The sequence below is a fragment of the Hylaeus anthracinus genome, unplaced genomic scaffold (genome assembly GCF_026225885.1).
Source record: "Hylaeus anthracinus isolate JK02 unplaced genomic scaffold, UHH_iyHylAnth1.0_haploid 12000, whole genome shotgun sequence".
Lineage (NCBI taxonomy): Eukaryota > Metazoa > Arthropoda > Insecta > Hymenoptera > Colletidae > Hylaeus > Hylaeus anthracinus.
The window spans coordinates 6,711,469-6,734,691 of NW_026534347.1; the positions used below are offsets into that span (position 1 = coordinate 6,711,469).

The following is a 23,223-nucleotide window of genomic DNA, read 5'->3' on the forward strand; positions in this document are numbered from 1 at the left end:
ATCGAGGCTATAAGAAATTTAAAAAAATTGTTTCTTTCTAACGTATTACATATTTAATAACATGGAGTTTGTTTTTATCTACCATACTTTGCCACTTTATCATTTTGTATCGGAAAGTATTTTTATTTATTCAAACTCTATGTAGATTATACTTTTCCAGTAATTTCTAAGGCAACCACAAACACAGGTTAATCAGAAGCCACAAACAATTCATTACGACTCCATTCTAATTGTTTCGACCGTAAGAAGCATTGCTCCCAATAATTTTGTATTATAAAGAGTTCCGTGAAAGGGACAGTGATTGTTATTTAATTCAGCCGTCATTCGAAGCAATCGGACGCAATTCCATGGCGCACTTTCATTACACCAGGACAAATTGTTTTTCTGTTAATAATTACCCCGCGGCGGGGAGGCGATACAAAGAAACAAAGCTTAATGGTTACTCTGACGAGGGAAGCTTTGATTTATTTTCATTTTATATTAGCTCTCAGGGCTGCGGGGGCAAAACGAAACTTTATTACGTTCGCCTTGGTCAAATGCCTTGTGCACGCCATGATGAAGCCGACCCTATGATCTGTTGCTGGCAATTACTTTTCTTAGGAGGTGCGCGCGTTTCTTTCTCCGCCGTTTCTCTAACTACTCGCACTCCGTTTTTGCTAGACACTTTTCCAGTAAACGAAATGAAGCGAGGTAAGATCGACCATAGTTGAAATACGAATATGTACTCTTTTAATTAAGTTCTGTAATACTATTACCTAAAAAAGTAGGAAAGTGTTATAACCTACATTTATATATTTTTTCAATTTCTTGCATTAGTTTCTGTAACATTTGTGTTTTCATTAAAAACTCAAATCCTACAGTCCTTTATATGAAGTTTCAATTTACATCACGACAGCTATACTTTCCATGCTTAATAGTCCAAGTATTACTTCGGAGAATAGCCAAGAAATAATAAAGCGAATCCAATATCCCGGTCACAGTATTTCCTTCCAGAGATATATAACTTTCGTGTCACGGGATCGAACATAGTTTCCCAAGAAGCTTACTTTAAGGAAAGCAGAGGAGAAAGCAGATCATCTCACTTTATGGTTTGTGTACGTGTCCACCATAGGTTTGAAGTCGATATCACACGATGTATCGCATTGTCCTAGGTTATTTATCACGTTGCGCGCGATACAATCCCGGAATCTTCTTTCAGACTTATGAGTAATGGACGTGTATTCCCTCTTCCACCCTCTGTCCGTATCAAGCGAGATCACACAAGTAGCGTTGCAAATGTGAATAGAAACTTTTATTAGGAAAATTTTACTGTTTCAAGTGATAAATTTGACCTGTCTTCTGTTTCGTTTAACCCAAAACTATGTACAGAGAAAGAAAATTCTTCATCGATCCTTTTCTCAAGAATTAATTCAGGAATAGTTGTATTGAATATTGGAAATAAAAGAGTGAGAATAATTGAATTTTTCAAACTCTTTACGCGACACTTTCAATGATTAAATTCTTCGAGTTTGGTTTAGATTCGCTTTGATTCTCTAAGAAAAATGTATGTTAAAGGAAAAGTGTGATTGAAAGGAAACGAGTGAAATATTCTGTAAGGAATAAATTAATTCACCATTCGTTATTTAAAATGAAAACAAATTCTCACCCCTTCGGATGAAGGTGGTGGAGATTATACATTCAGGCCTTAAATATACAGTCCTTAAAATTAATTTTCGCTGAGTTGCTTTTCTGTTTTCACAGGACGATGAGAGGGCAAAGCAGGGCAAAGATATCAAGAAAATATAAGGTCGAAATGCAGATTAGCTTTCTGTACTAATTCAGGAAAAATTGAGTTAAAATATAAACTAAATTTCTTTCGATGTATTCGATGTTCTTTCCTCCACTCTAACGATACCCTTTAATTTTTTGTTGCAGGTACGTATATGCCAGGGCATGTTTTATCTGTAATACACGTTGAAGAACAAACGGTGAGTCGGTATAAAAAACAATATACATTAAAAATTAATAGAATTATAATATAACTCGAAAAGAATGCGAATGAGGACACACAAAGTGCTAATTTTACTTTGAGCACGACTGGCATCGGGATTCATACACCGACGACAGCGGCAGGATAGTATGAACGAAAAGTCAACTAATAGAGGAGAAGAATGGCGACGTTTGAAAGAACCAAAGACCATGGAACAGGGAAGAACATTTATCCGTCCGGAATGGGAATGATCTAGCTGTCGATCCACCATACCGATCCCTGTTTCTTTTCCCGTCGTGGTGGTTGTCGTAGACGACCGTCGACGACGAGTCTTGTAATCAAAAAGTCATTATCTACGGTTATCTGCGAGCCCTCCAACTTTCCAACTCCAGGACTCGACCACAATTCTTCCCGGTTCCTGGCATCGGAACGATACGCAACGAGAGACAATGACACTACTTCATATTAATTTCCCTCCCGATTCTGCCCCCTTATTCTTTCTGCAGGCGGACCTCACTCACCGTCTCCACCCCGGTCATCCCCTGTTGGCTCGGGAAACCACATTGTTACCGCTTGTTTTCATCTTCCGTTTGCATGGCCAATTTTGCAACATCCGCTCGTGTATATCTCCGTACGGGGAAGCCGGAGGAGGACCCGTATCGAATGCGTGATTATTGCCTGGCCGGTTTGCTTGGTTCAGAGTGTCCAACCCTCTGCGTCAAGTATTTTACTGTAGTTAAAAAAAAAAATATTTCTTTGCATTTTTTGAAAGGAATAGAGTGTTTAGAGGGAAGTTTTCTACCATTCGGTAATTTCTTTTTAGGGATTCCAAGTATCTTATGTTATTTATAAATTTATTAGAAGTAGATACTTTGAACGTCATTTTTGGCAATTTTGGAGAACATGAGTGTCTGATTCATTGCTCTTGCAACTGTAGACTTGAATGTGTTGGTACCCTACCAAAGAATCCACCCTCTATGCACCCTACTCAACGATCTAACACAAATAGGACAATACTTTATTAATAGTATTTCAATAGTTTCGTTCCAATGATATGCCTACTTTTCCCGAGAATCGTTCAATTACCAAATCGAGAATAATTTGTAGCCAATTACCCTCCTAATCCGCGACTCGGCTCCACCGCTAGGCCTCGGTAATAAAAGAGGGTCGGACATCGCACCTCGCCGAGGCATTGTTTGGCGATACATTATTTAAATCAGCGCTACGCTTGTTTGCTGTCTCTGTGTGCAACATGTAAATACACTCGCCGCCGTGCAACCCCACGTTGTCCCCGTTCGGCGGAGACAACCACCGAAAACAGGCGAGCCAACCTCTCGCTGCGACGATGATGGCGGTGTCCGCAAACTCGATTCTGCTGTTTCCATCGGACGCGAAATACGCATGACGATCGAACGACGATGCCATTGTGTGATTGGTGTCGCGATTAAAAATCTTGTCCCCGTTTCATGCGTTATGTATTCATAATTATTATTAAATAAACACTCCGGTTCTCCTGACACTATACCTCGTACACAGACACTGAGTCGCGAAGTGTGCTATACGTTCTGCTTTATGTTGTTTACAATTTTCCCATCCAGGAGGGAATTCCAAGAGAATCTCCAGAGTACCTATGACTAGTTTTCCACAGTTCGTAGAAATTCCCTTGAATATTACGCGAGTCTGCAAGACACTTTTTTCCATCGAATCTGCGCCGAGGTCTACCCATGTTCTTCGACGTGTTCGCGCACCGATACTTCTTATGAAAGGTGAACACACCGAGACGTAATGCTCGCGTGGCTGCGTCCGTAAAATTTTAATCTCGAAAACGACGTTTTCATCGTCGTCGATGCTCGTCGTCGACGATCGCGAGCACGTTCGCGAGGATGGCTCGATATGAAAGCGAAACCAAACATTCGGAACACGCCAAGGGGAGGACAAGGACCCAGCAAGAAATCTGCATGAAGGCTGGTAATAAATTAGCAGTAGACTGCCGTATCGTATCTGTATTTATATTCGATCCGGCCATTTACTCAGCACACGGAACGATAACGTTGTCGTTTGTTCGCCGTCGAATAACGTCGACTCGCCTCGTCCACAATGCCTACTTTAACATATCGGGCCTCCGTATCGGTCGCCGTTCGCCCCTTAACGGCCCAAGCTTCCGCAAATTAATGAACGATACCTTTGAGTTCGCCGTACCCCCTTTCATTCCCGTTTCGGCATTATCTACCACCGTTTTCTGCGATCAAATTATTCATGGAGACTTTCCACCTTGACCCACCGATCGACGATCGAATTCCAGTTATAGACATATGTTATGAAGTTGGACTAAAATAGAGAAATGTTATGGTAACATCTATGTATTAATGTATCGACTTATTTTGTTTAGTAAACAAGACACAATAATTAATAACCGTTCTATAGCTGAGATAAAACAATGTAGATGACGATCTTCCGATCCACGTCGGAGATTACAATAACGAAGAGGCGTCGAAATTTATTCCTCATCGTACTCCGCGCATAAACGAGCAAATTGCGTATGTTGTGATTATGATGTTGTTTCGCCGTCAGTCCCCTAATCCTATACTAGCGCGAGACTGAGCCTCCGTGACGTGTGCTAAATCCTATGCTAGAGGAAACGATTTACAACCTGGGATAACAGTCGCAAAAAATAAACGAACCTCTGGTCCATTAACAAACGTTTGCATAACTAACAATGACAAGTTTTAGGATTTTCATTTTTCACGAATACGTTCGATTTATATTACATACATATTACAACATAGATTTAAATAGTAGTGGAATAAAATGGTATCTACTGATTGTATGTAATTCAATAAATATATAACAAAATTCAAATGTGCCTTTGAATTTTTCTTAAAAATTGGCATGAACTTTCTGAACAATCCAATATAAATAATTTGAATTAACAACTATAAACGTAACAAGGCTTGTATTTCAATCAAGCGCATCGTTTCCACTTCCCTGATGATCCTTAGTGACACCTGTCAATCGTCGATCAAACGATGTGTGCAAGGGCAACTCGGCTGTTTTCGGTACGCGTGTTCGGTAACCAAAGCCTCTAGATCAAATCTCGCGTTTTCGGTGGAACGTGAATCGTACGTCGGCTTTCTAAGTTTCAATCTTGATCCTTGGCAAATACACACGCCGATCGAGGTCGTGTAACCGACGGTGTCCCCGCAAGGAGACTCTCGTCACGTCGTTGACATTTCGGGGTATATCCGTCTTCGGGTGGAAAGTGATGTTTGTACAGAGCTTTCTTTTCCAAACGTGACCGGCTTATAACCGAAAGCTTCGCGCGCAGCTTAAAGTGCTCCGCTATAACTGCGTGACCGGATGTTCCGACGAGGGTGAAAACGATCGAGTTTATTATTCCAACGACCCCGACGTCGACATCTCCTTCCACGTCCCGCAGCCACCGGAGCGCAAAAACACTTGAGAACATGTGTCCTTGTCCCTGAAGGGGTTCCCGCTGCAAGTTCCCGTGCTTCGAGGTCGTATCCTTCTCGTGTAACTCGCGCGAATAATATCGCGTTTCAATGGATCCCATCGAGCGGAATTCCACGCGTTTTTCGAGGCGTGGTAACTATTTCTAGGGAAGGTATAACGAGACACCTTTCGAAATTATTTAAAATTATGATGCAAATTCTCATTCTCTTTAATCGATATTTTAATTTCTGTAAGAATTCTTTAATTAATTTAGAGTAGAATCATGGTATCTTTTGACACCTTAAAGATTTTATAATATCATCATTTAACATTTTACGCTCCTCCATTAAATTTGCATAGTCACAAGTAACTCGAAGACAATGTATAACAATAAAGAAAAAGACACTCCATTATACCACTGTTAATATTCAAGAAAATTGGAGCAATGGGTTAAGTTAAGTCGCTTCAGTGAAGACAGAGTCGACTATACGCAAGCTCGGCGAACTTTCAAACTCGATTTTCAGAAAAATGAATCCGCTTGTAGAAAAAAATTTCATTCCATACTTTCGACAGTTTCACAAGGAATGGTGTACGGCGAACCGCTCAGCGCGCTGTATATTTAGAGTACTTTTATAAAGTTACTTTTATTCGGAAAATCTGTAACAGTCTTGCATACAGACCCGGCCCAGAAAGAACATAATAAAACTTTTTTGCTTTTCGCGCGCTCTTCGAAGAAACTTTAAATTATGAAGTTGCCCCATACACGATGCAACGTAATGTTTCCTCTTCGTGGAGAAAGGAGATAAAAGGGAACGCAAATTGCAAGGGTCAGCGAGGCGCGATTAGAAATGAATTACGTTAATACATCATGATAGGTATCGTGACCGAGCGAATCTAGGTCTTGTGCTTATTCCAACTTTCTCTTCTACCTTGCGCGCGGGTAATCCAAGAAAAATCTCATTAGCATATCGTGGGCGAAACAAACTCGGTCACTTTTAATCATTTCGAAATCATTCACTGTTACGTTCGTCGACGACGTTGATAAATTGTGAGTGGGGATTCTAATTTTGTTAACATTGTGAGGTCTGCCTTTGGATAAATGACCCGAAAGGTGTAGATGAGAGATTTGAAATCAGTTTTGAAAGGCATCGTGAGTTTCATTGGATAAATTTAAAAATTCTTAGAAGGTGCTTGAATTTATAGTGGATGGTACAGGAGGAGGAGGGGACTTAAATAAATCTTAACGAGGGTGGCGCATAAGTTTCTCGAATACCCAATAGGAAGTTTAAATGAAGAAAAAAGTGGCAAATAATTAAATACGGTGATTGACATTCGGAGTTGTGTAAATGTAGATCCTTTTAATTAAGGCAACGCTCGTATAACTTTGAGTTTCGTGCCCTTGTCGATCGTTGTCAGGCTCCTTTTCGAGGATGTTTGCATCCCCCGATCCCATGCTACGTTAAATCTTCACAAAGTGCTCTCAAAGTCCTAAATGTCCTTTTACTTTTTGTTTCTGTGGTTCTAATTGAACTTGTTGGGTCCCCAGTCGTTTCAACTGTCTAAATACTCAGGTAGTTTTTAATATATATAAAATACTATGTAGAGTCAAATCATCTCTAAAATAAATTAAATCTGTCCAGTAATTATTTGACAAGTTCCAAGATTCTTCACCGAAAATATGAAAACCTAATTCCTCAACACACCTCTAGCAAAAGCAGAGAATCATCCTACTCTAACGATGGCTAGCATATTCCCTCCTCGACGTTTTCTTCTCACAGCTTTCGCGTTACTTCATTCCACGCTCATTCGTATAAATTTTACAGGTTCACCGTAAACTCTCGTTACACGAACGCGTTTCTTGCACCGTAAAAATAAATTCTCAGACTTACAATGTCTGAAACGTCCTCCTCAAGCTTCTTCATCGCGGCGCAGGTTTCACCAGGTACGCACTACGCGTAACGCGTAAAAAAGAAGGCACGCGAAAGGGGTTGGAGGAGGATGAAATCGATCGTAGAAGCGGATTAAGCTCAGCTTGCCACCGTAAAAATGTGCTTCCCCGCTTTATACATACTTTACTCGCGCACACGGCATCTCCCACGCACTTACTGTTCTTACACCGGTTTCGGTAATGCAACCATAAATAACAAAACAGCCCCAGCAACCCCTGAAGATGGCTCGAAAACGCGACCCTTTTCCAGCGACCCTGGCCTATCCATTTCCTTGCAGATCTTTCAGGAAGGTCTAAAAAACGGCGTGATACGTCGACACCTATGCGAGGAACACTTCGACTTATTTATAGGGCGAGTTCAATTGTTTAGCCATTATTAATCGTTAGGGGGAGATTTACTTTGTGGATCAATATAATGTACTCATTTGAGATTATTTACACTGTTAATTTTATATACATTTTATATCGAGTATAGTTTATGATATACTCTACTTAAATTTCAGAATAATGCTTGTTTATGAATTACTTTATTAGAGACAATAATTTTCTGCAACCTGGACAAACTTACACATGAAATAGTCATATTTTGCAATTGTATATATCTGTAATGAATTAAATGATACTGAATATCATTACAACCATCGGGAGGTTATGTAAAATTTCAAGAACTCTTCAGTTAAAACATTTTATAGGAAAATAAAAATAAAGCTGGTTTCTTCGTGAACCAAACTCTCGTCGAGAGTTACCATCGGTTGACCAAATGGAATTGTTATAAAATACGCGGTATTGTTCGCAAATAGAAGGAGATCAATCGAAACGGATGAACTGTTACGTGTGTACCGTTTTCAAAAAGTTGGCACTTCAAATGAAACTCACGTTCGGTATACCATCAATATAAATAAAAAAAAAAAAAAAAATAACGGGAACGAGACCAGTGGATGAACGTTAAAGTTGCATTTTGGTTGTTTCGAAAAGCCGCATGAAAATGACTGCTAAAAGGTAAAAGGACCCACTCTGTTTGCATCGTTGTTCCCAAATCGATCAAAAATTGCTCGCAACAGATGCACATTTCTTTCAACGTGAAATTGTAGACAATCTAACGTGGATGACGACGTTGTTTCAGTGCTTACCACTGGTACAGGTATTTTGTCATTAAAAAACCAAATCCAAATAAATTTACCACAGATTATTGCATCAATCTTCCCTCTCGGCTCAGACGAATCCTAGAATATTACTGATTATTAAAATATAAAAAGAACAATAAGGCTCCCACTAGCTGACAGACATTAAAATCTTCTTGTATCTCATTTTTCCTCTCTTAGTTTCAATTTGCTCCATCTCGAGACGAACGAGCCTATCAAAATACATAAGAGCTGCGAACCACGAGTCATCAACTCGAGCACGGATTTGTCAATTGTGACAATTTCGACATAACGGACCACCCTGCGGTGGTTCGAGCGGAAATGCCAGCATCTCCGAGGATTTCCAACTGTAGAAACGAACGTCTACAGAAATATCTGCTTATGTATATCGCGAGTGCAACTATTTTCGGACGGTAAAACGCACGCGTAAACAGCGTCACTGGCACGCCGACGAAAACGATGAGGATGACGATGGACGGTGGAAATCGGCCACCCAGCTGGCGCGTTGTAATGGCCTCAATGACTGAATGCACGGTACGAATAAAACCACAGGAAGCTGGTACCCTTTGAACGTGGCCGATCTTTCAAACGCTTGAAATATTTTGCAGAAGAAACGGCGAAAGGTTTGATAAATTTCGACGGAAATACACCTGTGATGAATCGTGGATTGCCTAAGAAACGAAAAGCTATCGCTATATGTATAGAATATTATTTTGGGCTTGCATTTTTAGAAAAATATTAGAATTTTTCAATGTTTCAATTTATCGATTGCAAATAGACGGATACATGTTGAATGACGTATAATTGATATTGAATAAAGTCTCATTGGCGAGAATCACGAATTTACCTGAATATGTAAGTGGCACAGGACTAAGCGGCTAGATATCCAAGAAACAAGGGAGATTCAATTACATTTAAATACTAGCACTTTGTCCCCGTTTTATCAATTAGAATGCCAGCGGTTGAAGGTATTCGACAAAGCTGGCTGCTCGCAAAGGTCTACGAGCCACATTTATGGGGATCCGTTGCTTGCCATTCATTGACGTAGTCTCGGATAGACGTTACAGACACAGTGCCGCCTAATTTAATCACTAAGTAATTGTATAATATCCAATTTGTAATGTAGGCTGCGTACCGCTGTGTTCCGCGCCGAGCCACTTCGGTGCGCATCTAACCGTTTGCAAGCTGTGCAAGTCCTAATTATTAGAGATGCGTACCACGCAGCCTGAGCTCGCGAAATGCGAATTTCGCGACTTCGACGTAATTCAAATGAAAATGAAAATCCCCGGGGGCAATTACCAGGGATGCGCCGCGTCGCGTTTAATATCGCCGTTTCCGTTGCGATTTACGCGCCGGCCGGACGAAAAAAATTCGTTTACTATAATATTTCTGTCCCCGTTTCAACGACGAATTTCTTCTGCTCCAAAAATTGTGTTCGCTGAACAAACTGAAGAAATAATACGTGAACAAGAATAATTTCGAATACAGTTGCTGCTAAAAATATTCTTCAAATTCTATAATGTGTACTTTGGTAGATATTTTTCGTGGATAAAAAACGAACTATATTAATAGTATGTTATACTGTATTAATATGTCATCGAAGTTTGAATATTTTATGCTGTTTCTTTGAAGCATGGTGATTGATTCATATCTACTATGTGGAATTGTCCACCTAGTTTATTTTCAATTCGACGTTGAATTTTTGATAAAATTCAAAAGGTTTCAGTTTCCAATTAAAAATAGCTCGAGTGTATTGCTCGTCGGTGGTTTATTGGACCAGTCCTGCGGTTTACGATTTCATAACAAGTATCAAATTTTATATGGCAGCGGTTTTGGTCCTATAACCTACATTCTACCTGGGTACCTTTATCGAAATCGAATTGACAGAATCCTATGAATCATGTAACGATGTAACACACATTTCAGCTCGCCAATCGAAGGTCAACCCGAGCTTTAGTATTTATCGAAAAATACTTAACCTGAATAGTACAGTCGTCCAATACACGATGTTGACTGTCACAAATGAACTTCTATCATTCCATTCGTTTATTTGTAATGGTCAATAATGTATTACTGAAAAAAGATTGAAACGTAGTATAATAATAACAAACATTATTCTTGAGGAAAGAATTTCTCCAGCAAAATTATAATTGTTTACGATTGTTAAGAATCCAAAATATCCAATGCTATGTATCATATTTCATTTTAAAATAAAAATAAATGTTTCGTAATCACGTTTTTTAATTCAATTGAAAAACATGATTGAAGCTTCTCACGGTGACACGAGGATGCGCTACAGTTGTCTATCCGCCATTCAGAAATGCACGCCAACAAGCGGAAAAGCACGTCACAGGATCCTGTTGTATCCCACAGGTGCAATGAACTCGAGCACTCGCTCGTAGTGCTTTTCTTGCGAGGCTCAGACATTTATTACGCTCATTTCCATCTTTTGTTTAAAAGAGCGAAAGACAGAGGGAGAAAAATGCGAAACGCGGGATTAAAGGAAGAAAAATGTACGACTCTGCGCGGATTTTATATTCCACGCGAACTACGTATTTTCTTAGAGCAAGATCGCGAAACAGCGTGCGGATAACGGGAAGTTGTTCTTACATTTAAATGCGTTATTTTCCACTGACGGAAAGGGACAGGTAAACAAGAAGAAAATTTAATATATTCGCTTCAACGAGCCCCGTGCAAGTTGCCATGAAAATGGCACCGGTAACGGTATTTACACGATATCTCACCGGAGATGGCAAAATACAAAATAAATGTTTCTCATTCGGTTAGTTAATTTAAAGTAAAAGGACGTCAATGATTTACCATGTCTGCTGTTGTTTTAACGATTGTGTATCACTGTATTTCATTTAAAGGAATATAAATTCTTCGATAACAGTGATAGTAAAAGATCAATTTACTGGGAACTTATAATATCTATATTTAGATTATATTATTTTTAGTATAACATTTTTCATCGTTCACAATTTCACCTGTATTTGTAGGCGATTATTGGTTTCCATTAAGTTTATGTATTATCATGTGTTACTTCTTTGCAGTATCGTTTTTTACTCACCAGTATAAAGTTAAGAATGCGAATTAGCTGACCAAATTAAAGAAATTCAAATTACTAACATTTATAAACGTTTGTATAAAAAGAAACAGCTTCAATTTTTCCAGAAAATTGCTTGGACTCAACTCGTCGCTCATCAAGCAAAATTCTCGAAAACATAAAAATAGCGTCGACCGAGTCTTAATTAAAAATTAAGTCACGTTTTCTCCAACCACGCTAATCCGTAATCTCGTGCATATTAGACATGGACTTTGAAAAGGCTTACAGTAAGTTTCGCTTGGTTGTTAATTAAGCTCTCGGTCCCGGAAACTTGGCAAAGCCGTTTCGTTGAAAATAATGGGCGAAAAAAAAAAATTCACTCGAGAATTTTCTATCACATTTTCCTAAAAAGGGATCCCCCTCGGTCTCCTATTGTACAACGATTTCTATCGTGTGCCGTGTATAATGCTCGCTTTATTAAAGGATCACTGAAATCAACGAGAGCTTTGTTTTAGCGGAGCCTGAAATGCACACTTTAATGAGCGAAAGTTTACAGCCGACTAATTACTCGTCTTGCTACGGTTTACCTTGTCTGACACGTGAGGGCCATGCGTGCCACGTTGGAAAATTCGAACGGGTTGAAGAGGTTCCGGGGGAAGGGGAAAAGATCGTTATCTAGACGCGAAATTTCGTTTCACCTCGTCTGTCTATTTTTACCCCCGTGACCAGCGATATTTCCACGGGAGTAAGTTCACGGTTTTTCGTAGTTTAAGCTGCGATATATCTTTGTACATCCTTGTCTTTCGAGTTTCTATTTTCGCAAGTGACTTCCGCTCGATATTGGCCCACGTGAGGGGAATAGATTGAAAGAAACCGTCCCGATTCGTACCCGTTCCGTGCTAGCGCTTGACAAGTGCTTCTACCGACTACCTGTCCAGGACATGCTGAACAAAGTCCTCTTTGCTTTCCGTATAAAAGTGATTTAGAAGCTGCAAAAAGTCCCTCGAGGAAGCTCCGGAACACGGAACTCCGCGATCACTGTTTCTCGAGAATTGCGAGAATCGTTCGTTTGGTTTCCATCAAAATTTTTGGTTCCATTTGAAGACTCGTTATTAAAATATAATTCAAATATAACCATTAAATACTGGTTTTTCATTCATCAGCACCTTAAAAATTCTTTGAAATTATTGTCTTTCTTTTTCAGTTTTTTACTTACATTTTTATTTCTTAATGATATTTCAGAAATGTTTCTTTTCACTGAAATTAGACAGTACTCCTCCACATTTTTTTTTTACCAATTCGCGCATGAATTGTTCCGCGCGAGCATTTGCCCCAAGATTCTTGAGCGACAGCGTGCAGAATTTCTCTCCCATCCGCGGCCGACGAAGCTAACGCAGAGTCGCGCAAGAATTCCACGGGAAAACCGCTTCTGTCACGTCGTACGACCGATCCTCCGTCGTTTTGACTTCTTTTCCTCGTTCGCAGCTTGTTTGCGCACGTCCTAGCCGCGGCGGAGAGTTATAAGAATATTTGTCGATGGTCGTCAGACTGAAAAACGTGTCAGACCCGCCGTCTCGCGCGTGTTGTTACACGACCACGCGACAGCGGGTGCAGGGGATTCATTTTTTTCCCGAAATAAGACGAAGAAGAAGAAAAGAAGAACGGTCGGAGGGAACGCGACATCGGCGGAAAAGTCTGTTTGCTTAGGATGCGCCCCAAAAACTGGGCGTTAAAAGCCGCGCGACTACTCGAAACACTCTGGGTCGACCTCGAGACTCAAGACAGGGAAACCTTCGGATAATGCATCATGGCCGCCACCCGAGGGTCAATATTTTCATTATTTCACCTTACTCCCCGCGTTTCGGGACGAAAGGCACGCTTGAAAAATTTTACGGATTTTTTTAACACCCTTTGTTCACTCTTAGCGGAAGAAACCGGTGCTGCTTGTTTTTTTACTTCACCATGGGCGAATATTTTTCTTTGACTGAGAAAGGGCTAGAAGGGGTTTGAGAATGTGGATGTTCAGTTTAAAATAAACAGGTGTGACTCGGGAATTGGCAACAGTTGACGAGTAACAAATTTAATAATAACAGGCAGAGTTTTAGTGATTTTAATAGACTGTTGCTATAATTTTTAAATTGACGTTTTCTTTAATTGTCATTCAGTGAACGCGATCAATGAATCATATTAAACACAGTCACCATCTTTAAGTGCCGCGCAAACCATTTCGTAGAACTGTTAATTCAGGCAACAGACCACGAATCATCTTCGATGGAGGTCTTGTCTTCCCTGACCCCTCCAGGCATCCTGTTCCGGTCCCTCGTCTCGCATTCATTACTCACTTCCAGATGCGTTTCTTAGTCACTATCGTAATTTTACGACCTAGCTAAACTAGATGTTTTCGGGATTTTTAGCGCCTGGGGAATTGATGTGACGCCAGAATTAGTACTTCCTTTCAGAAGCAATTCAGAGTACTTTCACATGTTTCTCCTGGAAATTTATTCGGGGACTCCTCTGAAAGATACACAGTTCATTTTGCTTTATTATTTCGCGTTTCTATATTTATGCTGACTGGGAAGACTCTCGGAACAAAGTCCGGTCCCAGAATGTTATAAACAATAGAGGTATTATGAAAAATAAATGTTTATTGCAATTCATTGAAAATTATACTTCAAATTATTTTATGTAGAATTTAACAAAGGGATCAATTTAATTCTTCTGTACAAGTGACTATACGATATTCACAGTGAAATATGAAACATAATCGTTTATGAAACACTCTGTGAAAGCGATACCAGACTGGCAACTGTTCCCAGTAATGGCGTAGAAAAAAATGAAAAAGATTGAAACGAACTACTCCGTTATAAATAACAGTCGGTAGCCCAGAGCTCGCAACGGGTGAAAGACATTCGTCTGTTTCGACAGGTGCGTGCGTGCTTCCGCGGTTCTTAAGTGATCACACACGTTCCACCATTAAATGCTTCCCGAACAACCCGCCAATGCGCGTTCTCGGATCTTCCCACGTGTGCACATGCCACGTAAAAAAAAAAATAAAGAAGCTCTCTGCGGCCAAGTGGCTCCATCGATGCGTTTAAGAAAATTGCAGCTCAACCTTTCGCACGGGAGACAACGATTACAGGGATGAATAAATGTCCACGAGCTGTTCGTCAGAAATCAGGCGCCTCGAAAATTACTCACGCGAATGGAGGGCAAGGAAACGCTCCAATAGTAATTTAGGTTGGTCAGGGTTCGCGATACAATGGCCATCTTCCTGAAATTTTGTTTGAAATGTAGTCGTGCTCGTTCATTCATTGTCAAAAGCATTAATCACTACCATTTTCAATTTTGAAATGATTGAAACAGACCATTTGAGCAAAATTTGAGAAAAAGTCAAAATTGATCGTGAATATTTTTTGAATTGTATATTAAAGACATTTAACATAGACTACTATACTAAGACAAACATATACCAACATCAACATAACCGAACCTCATATACATAGTCTTCCGTGTAGCAACACGTGTACACCGTAGATCTTGACACTTATTGCCCCGGATACCTGAGTGTCTACACGATTGGAATTCTAGCAGCTATACTAATAATCTGATACCATACATGTGTCTACGTGTCCCAACATTTACACAGTTCAATTCCTAGCATCCACTCTCTATGTACTTCTACACGCACTGACCTCTCCATAGTTGACGTCCTACCCTGCATAGATTTGCATATTAAATCCCATGTAGGTCTTCTCCAATACACGCTCTTTTGTCTAAACACCTGCCGTTCGACAGCGGCATTCAAACGATATTCAATAAAACAGATTCCATATCACACACAATCAAGAGAGCAAGGGATCAAATTCACACATTTCCACTTCGTCCACGTAGAACTCGGTGGGCTCCATATATGGGTGTAATATTAAATTACATGCCTAGATTACCGCATAGTGCATCTACACGCGTGATGGACTATATAAGGGACATGTGCTTTGAACATAACGCGCAAGTGTAGACAACATACGAGGTAGACGGAGCGCGTCTGGCACGAAACATACGAGTGAGTTAACAGGGAAACTAGGCTTTATATCAATCGCGTAACAACGCTATTACTATACACACGCAATTGGTATAAACCGCGGATTACGGTTTGCGTGCAATCACCGCTCTGTCTGTTACTCCCAGAAACACTTGCGCTGCACCGTTACTATATATTAATTGCTCGCCAATCACGAGATTTAGTATCGACTACCCAAGAAGTCGAGAACGATATCAAATCAACATGTCAATATCGAGGGAGGATTTAATCAGAAGTCGTTGGCGATTCATTGGAAAGGTAGAAGATGTGATACAGAACAATATTAATCGACCAATAGTATCTTAGAATAATACTTTCTCATATTATCTTTTATTTTAAATAGTTTAATATTTCTAAATAATATTTGTAAATATTTCAAAGCATTTTCCCAATGGGTTAAAAGGAATATAACGCAGTGGAACGTGGATAACATCGAGTAATTTTCTCTACCACCAGCGACTATAACGCTCTGACCCAATTTGCTCCTATCTTCTTCGCGAAATAGTTATGGGATCGACTGTGAACGTCGCCGCTGATGCTCAAGGGGGAAATAATTCGCAGAACAAACGACGCAACTTTTCGCAAAAGAAATGAACAACACCCGGAAAATACTATCCAAACAGGGCCAAACAAGTATATAGACGAGCCATAAAAGGAACTATAGTTGATAGAACGTGCACCACGCGAGGCGGGTGTTTGCAATGATCTGTTTACGCGAGCCACGGATAGTGGCGAATGGAAACCTTGATGGTTCGTTACCGTAACAGCGTCTCCCAGGTTGCTGTGTGTCCTGTCTTGTTACCGAACTGTAATAAACATGGATACCTACAGCCACGTTTGTCTTACCTCGATGGACCGAGCCTGGCTCGTTGTTAGCTGCGTAATATTCTTGGTTAGACTTTGTGCGCCATCATTTTTATCTGGTTGAAAAGTGTGCAAACAGGTGTAAAAAGTGTTCCTCGCCTTGCTTAGCTGTCGATGCAATAATCAAAGAACATGTTACTTGATGTTTTATACTAATTGTGAAGCTACACGAGTGATGGAATTGTTTTCAATGGATCTTGAGTTTTATTTTGTTTTAATTCGTGGAAGATCGTTCTTCAGATATGACCTAAACGTTGATACGTTATCCTTCTGTTGAATAATGTGACCCATTAGGTAACCAAATTAAAGTAATTTCTACGAGTATACATTTTTAACTATCATGTGAATATTTGATCAATTATCAAGACTCCAATTGGCTTCGTGATGAATGATGAAGAGAGATTTCGAGAGATGCTCGGCGGCTTGAATAAATCAAAGATGTGTTACTAATTCATGTAATTGATTTCAGATAATTGGTTTAAGAATCCTCGGTAGTTATAATGATGCCATCACAAGTTCGTGAATTTGTTATTTCTTAGTTCAATTATATAGTAGGGAGGAAGTGGGTCGAAGCGAATTTGTTCCCGAAAAGAGGTCGTGTATTTTAAGAAACTTGAATTCCTACGTTTTACACTGTACAACGTTAATTCTTTTTAATAAAATCGATAAAGTCACGTATACTCGTCATTTTTATTTACTCATAAGTTTCAATAAAAGAATACTCATTCTTTTGTGAGGAAATGTAAATATCAGTCTCTTTATTCCGAGGATCATAACATTAAACAAGATTTGTAGCTTTCCCTGTTTAACGTAATACGTTACGCGATGAAACATTAAGGAGATTCAGAGTGTAATGCTAATATTTTTCTTCGCTCTTGCAGTACATAGTGGTTGGCGTTTGTTTTCTTAAAATATGCAAGTCTCCTTTCTAAATGTTGTTCTCCCTTCTTTCCTCGTTTAAAACTGAATTATAAACGTGACAATCTTACGGAGTTTGTAATGATTTCGCAAACAAATTCTCGTTTCGTTTTTTAACATCTTTGCGTAGGCAAAAGAGAACTGGAAATCAAAGAAGACGAGTAAACAAACGAAAGTAGTAAAGTAACACACTGATTTTCATGAAACTTTATACACAGATAAAGCAATAAAAAAAATATTAAAGATGTATTTTTTTATGTTGGTAGATAATCACGTTCAAGGGGTGAAAACTACCCTCGATGTTGTGAGCGAAAGCGTGATAATCTTAACGAATTGAACATTCGGATTTAGACGATGCATTATTCTAAAACAATTATACCGATTATATCGAACATCGTTTCTTTAATCTAGTTTAAATCCGCTGGATTACTTCTGAAAAATCTACCAAGAAATTCCACGTCTCGAATTCTCTCTTTCTATTATTCTTCGTCCCACCAATTTGATATCTCCTCGGCGATTTCATCGTCGGTTTGTTCGTATTCCGCGGGAGTTAATAATAATGCGACAAACTCCGATGTAATCACGAAACCACGTTAATTCGACGATGCCCGGGATGCAGCTAAGAGTTTAACGAGGAAAGAGTTTCGCGAACTCAAGACTCGTCGGCGATTCACGATGGCGGGAAAATGTGAAAAGTTTTTGGTCAGAGCAACCCCCTATCCAAGCCTCCATCCCCGGTCTGATATTAATTAACATCACGGTCTCTCGCCCGCCGCTTTATCTTCCTTTTTGTTCCTTTCATTCTTTTCCTTTTATTCGCGCTTCTCTGGTGTTCGCACCTATCACCAGCAATACTTGTCAAGTGCGTCGGAAACTTTCCAATCGCTTTCTCGGAACAAAAAATTCTGGAATGTCCACCTCGAACAAATGGTAAATAACACCATTTACCGTTTTCATAATGTATTCTTGGAATGTAAGGTTGTTCTTTAATCACCATAATGGATCTTTGTATACACATTATTAAATAGGATCAAGACATAGTTGTTGTTTTCAGGACGACCAACCATCAAATTGAGGGTGTCAGTGATCTTTAACAGTTCATGCTCGAAAGTAGAATATAAAACGCTTCGGGGACGGTAGTTACACGAAAGTCGTACTTCCCAAATCATCTCCGCGGACGAGGAAGCGCGAAAACTTCCCGTGGCGGATCCCGGGAAAGTTGCTTCGTTCGATATTAATTAACATCGCTGGTGCTCTCGTTCGACCTTCCGGCGGCGGTATCGATCACGGTAAAAATTGGAGCAGAATGTCTTTCGACGTCTTCGGCCGTTCCCGCCCGTTGGAATCCGCGCTCCGTCCGTTTGTTCGATTACCGAAACTTCGCCGGCAGTCAGGGACACGACAGGATAATTAAAGCATCCTGCCGATAATTGTTATCGACGTGACGCCAAACTTTCAGGAATGCAGTTGTTCAGCGGGAATCCGGCGCGGTAGGAAGCGAAAATGCCTCGGCGAATCCCGTGAACGTCGACGTGCACAAGTCCGGCTCCTGGCGTTCCCCGATCTTTGTTATTTATCCCCCCGGAAACACCAGGCACCGGAGGAGACGTCCCCGATGAGGAACTTTTAATTGAACGTTTTGAATCTTTCAGCGATACAGGCGCCCGAAGTTTCTTCGCCGCGGTTGAAAGCGTCCTCGATCGGGGCGTAGCAGAACTCGAACTAATTCGTCCTTTTATCTCCGCCCTCCTACGTTTATTTATCGACTGTAATTGCTTCGATTGTCTCGACATATCCTTTGCTCCTCGGATCTCCAATGGATGAACGATCGAATCCGATGGTGGAATATCTCATTGGAGAGTTCATTGTGCTCCGGTGTATCGCAGGTCATTCCTCTTTTTAAATTACTTTAATTAATAAGATATTTATTGGTAATTTTCATTTATTCCTTCAAAGAGTCTTCTTTAAAATAAATAATGAAAAATTCAATTCGACTATAAATTTCGTCAAGAACCAGTGACAGAAACTCGTAGAATCCTCCGCTTGCCAACGAAGACGAAAAGGATAGGTGGAGGAAGCGAGAATGGCACAACGCGCATCTGTACAGCGGTATTTTGTTATCGCGTGCAAACATAGTCGACAGGTCGAAGGGAATCGTTGGAGGCCGAAAAAGGTTCGCAGACCAGCGTGGAGATCTTATAAATCATCGATGCTCGGATCCAAGCATTCGTTTTATTATCGTATGGAAATCCAGTGAATTGTACGAAACGCTCGGTTTCTTATTTATGGTCGATCTCGATCGTATTTCCAAGCGAAAAACATTTCTTGTTCTTCGTGTCTGGCTGAAGAAACCTACCGAGAAACCGCCGTGTAATTAAATCGTCGTAAAATAATATCGCTGGAAAGTTGTTGATCAAGATTTCAAAGATTAGAGTGGATCTCGCTAACAAGAAAATGAAAAGGAAGTTTGCCTGTCGGGAAAGTTGTGAATTCAAATTTTCATTTGGAAGGATTCAAGATGATCTTGCGATTTTGAATATCACAAGGAAGTGAATTCTAATGGCGTATTAACCTATTTTTGTGGGGAATAATGTTTGCAGTTATTTCAGTGGATTCATTTGCGTGATTTCTGATTTATTTAAATTTTCAAGTGTAATAATAAGATAGGCAAACGAAGTTCGGAATTATTTTCGTATAAAAATGGAAGAACAGAGTTTGATAGAAATCTGAAAGTAAATATTAGTCCGGAAAAGTGTTAAAGGGAAATTTCAGTGTGGTCTCGATCGACGCACTCTCTACAGTGCATCGTACCTACGTCATCCGAGAGATGAAAAGCGCAACAAACTTCAACTCTTTGCGGCATGGTGGGCTAACTAATAATTCACTTTTTATAATGCCTTTCTTGCGTGACGGGGTAATCAATAATCCACTTTTCAAATTCCACGTTTCTTTCAAACTTGAGAGCACGCGTTGCTCGCGTTGAGGTTATTTATTCTCGAAACTGAAAAATTTGTATGGCAGGGTTCATATTTCATATTTTTCCATTGTATTCATTTTCTATGAAGCACTCTTTATCAACTCAAAAGGTATATTAATATTTCAAAATTATAAATATCCCGTATGTTGTAATATCTATAAAATTAAACAAAATAAAGACTAGTAATGTTTAATATCCTTCGTCTTCTTCGCGTTAACAACACACGGAATAATAGGAAGCCTCGAAGAGGAGTACAAACTCAGATGGAAAAAAAGATTATAGGGAGCTTCATGTTCCCGTTTAAGGGTTCGAACTTAATAATGTAGCGGGTGATCGATAAATCCGTGATCTCCTCGAGCTGTCAGGATATTAACGTCCGGGCATCATCTTTTTTCGGTTGAAACAAAGAGTGACAAGGGACGAGGGATCGCGAAGAACTTTGAAAAGGGACCCCGAAGACCGACGATTGACGAGTCCTTGAATTCCGGGGATGTTTTCCGTGGAACGGGCGGCTCGACAAGGGACGAGTTAATAATACCTCCAGCAGACTGACTGTTCAGACACCGTTAATTAAAGTCGGAGGTCCGGGTGCGAGGTCCGACCTCTCTTCGTGGCATTTCGTGGCTAGTATGGGCCCTTTCCCTTCCGCCTAATTCGTACAACAATGTCTATTATTCAAGTTGTCCTGTGTACATGGTACAGCCACCTAACAGGGCTGTTGCAATGCGTCGTAGGCTGAGGGCAAGTTTGCCAGGGAGCGCATAACTCCTAAGGCTTACCAAGTTTGTCGCATCGAAAGTACTAGAAACTCGCGAGGGTAACTCCGTTGCTTGTTGCTGCTCCTTAACGCAACGAAAGACGCGGCTCGTGACATATTAATTAATCCGACGGATTAAAGCGCACGGCGTCTTGTAACGACGAACCGTCGATACTTTTCCTGGAAAAATGTCCAAATTGAAATATGCATGTTCTTCGCTATGATTACATTATGGAATTTTTTCACCGTGAAATATCCATACTATTCAGGGTCGAAACGTTTAAAATATACGTTTATCTAACCCTCCTCTGCATAATGACCCGACCATGGCCCCAGCAAAGACAGTCCAGGTAAATTATCAATTCTATCGGTTCGTACGAGTTCTTAGCGCAGCGACAGCACATTTCCACCGATGGAACAGGTGCGATGGGTACCGTTCATCTGGACGGAGCTGGAATAATGTTTGTAGATAGAAGTTGCGGTAGCTGGTCACTCGCAGAATGCAACAAAGAAGATGAATTTCATTAGGAAAATCAACATCGATGAATTGCTAACATTTAAAACGCGGCTCGTAGAATGTTAATTAACGCGAAATGTGTTTTTAGGAATCTACTGTTAAGCGAATGGTTCTCAACTGTGGCGATTAAAATTTTTACGTTTTTTTGTAAATATACGTGAAATAATAACACCGCGGATGAATTTTTCAGGACTCGATGGATAATATTCATTCACAATACACCTACAATCAGTCCCATAAGTATTCTCACCCTCTATGTATGACTATTAAAAAAAAAGTCTGTCTTGCACATTCAAAAACCCATCTGGGCAAAAATATTTTCCAGACATACCCGAAGTGACCTACACGAAGAGCGTTCCAAGTGAGCGAAAGTCAGAAACAGTTCTCGTTTCTCGAAGCCACGGGAAACGCTGTCTTAAGAGGAGGAAAATTGCTCCTGGACGAAGTTTGCTTCGCGACTACTGTACCGTGCAATTAAAATCTTAATCTCGCCGGTGCAAAAAGGGGGCCTCGTCCTGTGATATCGCGTCGTGGAATCCTGTGGCCGAGTTGCCTCCTTCGCGTTACGTATGCATACACGCGCGCCGTGTACGCCGTTTGGTTTGGTGCTCCCGTCAGCATCGCGCCGTTCTTTCTCCACCCGTGGATGCATTCCTGCAACGAAAGAATCCTGCGAATGCACCGCCGCTATAAACGGCCAATAGGATGCGCCAGGAAGGGCTCCGAGCGCGCTGGGGACAAAATAAAATAATGTCGACTGTCAACGAGCGTAACGTGTATTTTATCGCTGCGTTAAATAGTCGCGGCCTGTGCATTAGCGTGACAAGAATTAATAGGCACTTTGCGCGACTTAGCTTTTGCTCATTTTTAATTTCCAGCTGGATATCCACGCTGTGGAATAGCTATGGGGATTTAGAATTTTTTTGAATTTAATTTTGTTATTAAGAGACATAATTATAAGGCTACGTTTCCAAAACTGGTAGCACTTTATAATATTTTTTTCTTGGCATTAAAAAACTACACTATTAGAACTTTTTTTTTATTTTTTCCATACTAAGTTTAATCCAAGTTAAGGGTTAAGAAAGGGTTAATATTTTTAATTTGCTTGACGGATTCCCAAGACGGATCTTTATGGCACGCACACGTTTTTAAGCGACTTTGATGCGAAATACGCGACGTCCTGGTAATTCTCGTTTGCTCTTGTAAGAAGTCACATTTAAAAGTAAATAATAGAGAAATTCAATCCGATTTCGCAGCGGAGTACAGAAGGCAATAAAATGTTTCGAGAACGGTGCATTACAATACTGCTGTGCTTGCCTGCAAATATTATCTCGAGTTGGCAAATATTTTCGAAAGCAGACTGGATCCTTTCAAATTGGAGTACAAGGTTTCGCAAACACGATGTATGTATTCTGCGTTACGTTTGAGTGAGAATAAATGCGTTGTAACATATTACAATAGTGCACACACACATATGTATAATAATAACATACACACTTAAATACATTAATTATATATGTGTGAAGTTTAATTACAGAAAATATGAGTGATAATTTA

The 23,223-nt window shown here is 40.1% G+C and overlaps 1 protein-coding gene across 3 annotated transcripts in view; it reads left to right on the top strand.

Moving 5' to 3' along the window:
• LOC128890478 (uncharacterized) overlaps positions 1-23,223 on the top strand; it is a 493,055-nt gene that overhangs the window by 29,737 nt on the left and 440,095 nt on the right. The gene's annotated exons all lie outside the window — the stretch shown is intronic.